Source organism: Pan troglodytes, chromosome 1 (genome assembly GCF_028858775.2).
Source record: "Pan troglodytes isolate AG18354 chromosome 1, NHGRI_mPanTro3-v2.0_pri, whole genome shotgun sequence".
In the NCBI taxonomy this organism is placed as follows: domain Eukaryota; kingdom Metazoa; phylum Chordata; class Mammalia; order Primates; family Hominidae; genus Pan; species Pan troglodytes.
The window spans coordinates 166,604,651-166,610,411 of record NC_072398.2 but is presented as its reverse complement, the minus strand read 5'-3'; the positions used below and the strand labels follow the sequence as shown (position 1 = coordinate 166,610,411).

The 5,761-nt window shown below is 36.9% G+C and overlaps 1 non-coding gene across 1 annotated transcript; it reads right to left on the bottom strand.

Annotated features, from left to right (window-relative positions):
• Positions 1 to 5,396: 5,396 nt before the first annotated feature.
• On the bottom strand, positions 5,397 to 5,458 carry LOC112207100 (U7 small nuclear RNA). Its single transcript, XR_002941571.1, has one exon. It is a non-coding gene; the product is annotated as a U7 small nuclear RNA (small nuclear RNA).
• Between the last annotated feature and the right edge of the window lie 303 nt (positions 5,459 to 5,761).

The window sequence follows — 5,761 nt, the reverse complement described above, 5'->3', positions numbered from 1 at the left end:
TCTTATCCGCTTCTAGAACTCCTCCGCAAGTGGCTGTATCCTTCCGCAACCCACATTATCTCCATAGTAGCGGCAACAGCCATGAGTTCTAGCATAGCCAAACAGCCTTTCTCTGCACATTTGGACTCCGGTAACACCAGATTCATCCTTTTGTCTCCCAGGCCTAAGAACTGTAGTCGCTTCATGCAGTTACTAAACTGTTGTTTACTAACCACTCCACCCCCTTTTTATTCTAAATCTCTCTCTCATTCCCTTACCCATGTAACCAATTCCTTGTATTAAATTCCTTCTGTTTAAAATATCTAGAAATATTTCGGTTTTTTTTTTTTTTAACTTGGATCCTGATTAACTCCAACCTACCTTTCTAGTCTTACCTCCTTCTTACCACTAAAATCAAACACTACCTCTTACACTGACCCACATATTATATGCTCCAGTCATACTGTACTTGCTCCCCTTTCACCTGAGTCATATGCCACTTTAAAAAAAAATCAGGAACAACTTGGATCAAACAAAACTAACCTTTCAGATTTACCACAGGAAGAAAGAATATTGCCATGATAGAGTCTTTGTATTATCAATCCACCTTCTGTTAATAATTTTGAAAGTTTTGTTATCAGATTAAGAATTTGTGGGGCTGGGGCTGGGGAAGACTGAGGATATAGTTACTTTTAGTCGTAGAGAAATAAAATTACATTTGCACCTGTGAATACTTAATGAAAATCGTACTTGCACCATCCCACATCAAATTAATTTCTTTGTTCTCTTTCCATTGCTCTCCCTTACCTTTGAATTTTAACATAGACTTTGGCATAATAAACTTACTGTTCCTCAGTTTAATTACTCAAGAAAAAGACCTAAGTTCTATGACCTGGTAGTTGGTAATTTTGCTTTGATGTGAATTTGATCATGAATTCTTTGCAGATGGTGCAAAACCAGAATGGCTTATTGATGAGTGAGGCTGGCAGAGCGGTGCCTCCTACATTTCTCTATAGGAGGGACTTAGAGGATACAATCTGGCTTTTAGGGCTTGCTTGGCCAACATTACGTTAACTTTGATCAAGAAAAATAGCAACATTTTCTTAAGATACATGTATTCATTCTTTATATTAGAATCAGAGAATGTCAATTGTCCATATCAAATAATTCTTTTTATTGTTATTGTTATTAATTGAATGTCGTGGAAGGGGACATTTAGAAAGGGAAGTATTTGCTCTCTACTGCTATTACTGCTAGCTGACCGCAAGACCAGAATCTGAGCTCAATGTGGCTCTGTTGTTCTCTTCTCATTACCAAGTATATAGTAGCTTTAAGGATGTAACAAAAATATTCTGTGTGAGAAGAAATCCAACTGACAGTGCTGATGATAAAGAGACAGTGCTGCAATAGACAGAACTAAAGTCTGAGAAAGTGAAAGTATTCACATTTGAGGATTAGCAACTGTTTCAGATACATCACCTGTGAATGTCAAGAAACTACTCTAAAATGTAGATTGCAGAAAATTTGGAAAGAGGAGGGGCACACCCATAATCCCATAATTCCAAAACAACAAGATGAACATTTTGGAATATATATTTCCAGCTGGTTGGTTTTCTATGTTTTGAATACTGAGGTGATAATATCCTACCTTTTTTATCGAACATATCAATAAAAAAGCTGCCAACAGATAAATTTTAACAGACCTATTCCACTGTGTTGAAGTAATACAATTTACTTAATAATTGTCCTAATCAACCATGAATTTTCTAATTTTATTACCATCATAAATAACACTATAGTGACCATTTTATAAATGAATTTAACTGAAATTTCACAATCTTAGGGATATGTGTGTATATATGTATATCTGTGAACACATACATGTACATAGATATACATATATGTGTATGTGTATGCATATAAGTGGAACTATTAAAAGATTGTGAATATTTTAAAATGTATTAATTCATATTACAAAATGCTTTCCAGAGGGATTAGTCTAATTTGTATCCCCAGCAGCTGTATAAGAGAGTATTTATCTCACTATACTCTTGCTAATATTGAGTATTATCACTTTTAATAATTAGATCTTAGTGATGATACGACAGAAAAATCTAATTCATTCTGATCTAAATCTGCTTTGCAATGTTTTAATAACTATTTGTTGAATAAACTGTTCTTTCACCACTGATTTATCTCTTTTATTCTTAAATGATTGTATAGAATACAGTCTTTATGGACTCTTCCTGTCCTATCTGTCTAATTTTTGTACAGATACCACAAACACTTATTTACTGTAATTTCATAATGTGTTTTACTCTCTGATAGCACGTCATTAGTCTTTTTAGCATAGTTCTAAGCTAATTTCACCTTTTTAGAACACTTTTGGTTTTACTTCTGCTATAGCACATTGTGTTTTACCTTAAATTATGGCTGCATAACTTATCTCCCAGAAGAAACAGAAAACTCATTGAAGGTGGAGATTTTAAAATCTTTTTTACTGTGTCCCTTTCCAAATCACAGTTATTTACTCAAAAAAATATAGCAAAACCTTTCAACTGCAGGCAAATGGTTTGTTAGAATCAACTTCAAAACAGTCCGTATTCTCTTCCTTTCTGAATTTCCTGGAATCTTGAAGAAGCTCCTTCATCACCTCTATTTCACATCCCTCAATCACACCAGTCATATCCAACAATTCCTTAAGCAAGAACATAAAGAACTGATAATTGCTTCTGAGGGTAATTTGTTCGACACACTGACCTATATATATCTTACCCACTAATAAGCACTATTGAAAGACAAACTAATAGATCATTATTATTATACAGGATAAATGGAGATATAGCTAAATAGTAATGAATTTTATTTGGTAATTGCCCATAAGAGAAAAAATTATCATTTAAAAGAACTGTAGTTACTAATTAGTTACTAACTCTACCTGTCATCTGTGACTTTTATTGTCTCTAAAAATAGTACACATGTTCATTGGAGACATTCACAAACCAAATAAGTGGCCCTTTATTTGTTTAAGAAATTAATTTGATCAAAGAAGTAGTTTCTAAATCAAAGTATTCTTTGGAAACACCTAATGATTTAAAACATAGATTCCTTGATACCATATAGAAAGTTTGACTTCATAAAGCCAGGGTTGGAACCAGGAATCTGTTTTGGTTTTTTTCCTTTTTAAACTCCCTAGATGATTCTAATATAGCTGTTTGGGAACTACTAGGTTAGAACATGTTATTAATGAGGCTGAGATCATTGCAATACATTTATTCTATTTTATGTATTATTATTATTGAGAAAGGATATGGCTCTGTTGTCCAGACTGGAGTGCAGTGGTGTGATCATGGCTCACTGCAACCTCAAATTCCTGGACTCAAGCGATCCTCTCACCTCAGCCTCCTGAGTGGCTAGGACTACAAGTGTGCACCACCATGCCCAGCTAATTTTTGTTTTTTTTGTAGAGACAGGGTTTTGCCATGTTGCCTAGGCTGGTTCGCTCTATTTTTTTAAGACATAAATATTCTACAAGATGCCATTCAAAATCATTAGGTGTTATAGGGGGCCCAGAGGAGTTGATTCCCAGGTAACTTGACATTTTCATAGAAGTGACAAGAAAAATAGATAAGGGGCATCCATGCTGGAATCATTTATCTTTCAAATCTTCATAGGATGTACTTTTAACTCTTGGATCAGAACAGCATGCCTGGGACTGGTCTTCATGTAAGAAGCGGAGGGAATTCCAGATTGAATTGAAGGTTACCAGACAGGTACCATCCCTTCCCATCCACTCTCACTCCACCAGCCTTTTTGGCAAATTATCTCCCCTATTGCCATTATAACAGAAATCTTATATTTAAAACTTGATTCCTTCCAGTTACTCCCTAATTATTCTATTCACTCTATATCATAACTGAACATCCATAATTACTAGACAGGATGCTAATCTCTGGCAAGAGGGCCATAAGCAACTCAATCTCGATCCTCGGGGAGTTGAAATCCAGAGTGGGATGCAGCCCTCTTCATCTATAACACAGCAATGATATGTGCAGTGGAAGAAGAGGGCTCTGAACCCAGATGAGAAGGTGAAATGAAGTGAGGACCCACAGGCACACCATATTAATTGTGCTCCGCTTTGTTGCGCTTCGTTATATTGCAATTCACAGATACTGCATTTCTTTACAAATTAAAGGTTTGTGGCAACGCTGCGTTGAGCGGGTCTATTGGCACCATTTTTCCAACAACATATACTCAATTCATGTCTCTGTCATATTTTGGCAATTCTCACGATATTTCAAACTTGTTCATTATTATTATATCTGTTACAGTGATCTGTGATCAATGATCTCTGATGTTTCTGTGGTAATTGTTTTGGGCAGCATAGACCACACCCATAAAAGATGGTGAACTTAACTGATCAATGCTGGATGGGTTCTGACTGATCCACCGACCAACTTCCCCCTCTTTCTTCCTTTCCTCAGGCCTCCCTATTACCTAAGACACAAAAATATTGAAATTAGGCCAATTAATAACCTACAATGGCCTCTAAGCATTCAAGTGAAAGAGCCACACATCCCTCATTTTATTATTGATTTATTGATTTATTTATTTTTTTTTTGAGACAAAGAGTCTCGCTCTGTCACCCAAGCTGGAGTGCAGTGGCACGACCTTGGCTCACTGCAACCTCCGCCTCCCCAGTTCAAGCGATTCTCCTGCCTCAGCCTCCTGAGTAGCTGGCACCCGCCACCATGCCAGGCTAATTTTTGTATTTTTAGTAGAGACGATTTCACCACATTGGCCAGGCTGATCTCAAACTCCGAACCTCGAGTGATCCACCTGCTTCAGCCTCTCAAAATGCTGGGATTACAGGCATGAACTACCATGCCTGGCCTCATCTCTCATTTTAAATCAAAAACTAGAAATGATTAAGCTTTTTGAGAAAGGCGTGTCAAAAGCTGAGATAGGCTGAAAGCTAGGCCTCTTGCATCTAGCAGCCAACTTGTGAATGCAAAGAAAAAGATCTTGAATGAAATTAAAAGTGCTACTTCAGTGAACACGTGAATGATAAGAAAGAGAAACAGCATAATTGCTGATATAGAGAAAGTTTGAGTGGTCTGGGTAGAAGATCAAACCAGCCACAACATTCCCTTAAGCCAAAGCCTAATCTAGAGCAAGGGCCTAACTCTCTTCAATTCTATGAAGGCTGAGAGAGGTGAGGAAGCTGCAGAAGAAGCTTGAAGCTAGCAGAGGTTGGTTCATGAGGTTAGAAGAAAGAAGCCATTTCCATGACAGAAAAGGTGAAGTAGCAAGTGCTATTGTAAAAACTGCAACAAGTTGTCTTGAAGATCTAGCTAAGGTCATTGATGAAGGTGGCTACACTAAACAGATTTTCCTCTTTTTTCCCCCCTCTTCATGGGGGTTTTTGGATGAAAACCAGAAAACCTGCTAGACAAATTCTAAAAGAGCTATAACACTAACAAAGATTTTCAGGGTAGGCAAAGCAGTCTTCTATTGAAAGAAGATGCCATCTAGGATTTTCATAGCTAAAGAGGAAAAGTCCATGCCTGGCTTCACAGCTTCAAAGGACAGGCTGACTCTCTTGTTAGAGGCTAATGCAGCTGGTGACTTTAAATTGAAATCAGTGCTCATTTGCCATTCTGAAAATCCTAGAGCCCTTCAGAATTATGCTAAATCTACTCTGCCTGTGCTCTAGAAATGGAACAGCAAAGCCTGGATGATAGCACATCTGTTTATGGTATGGTTTAATGAATATTTTAAG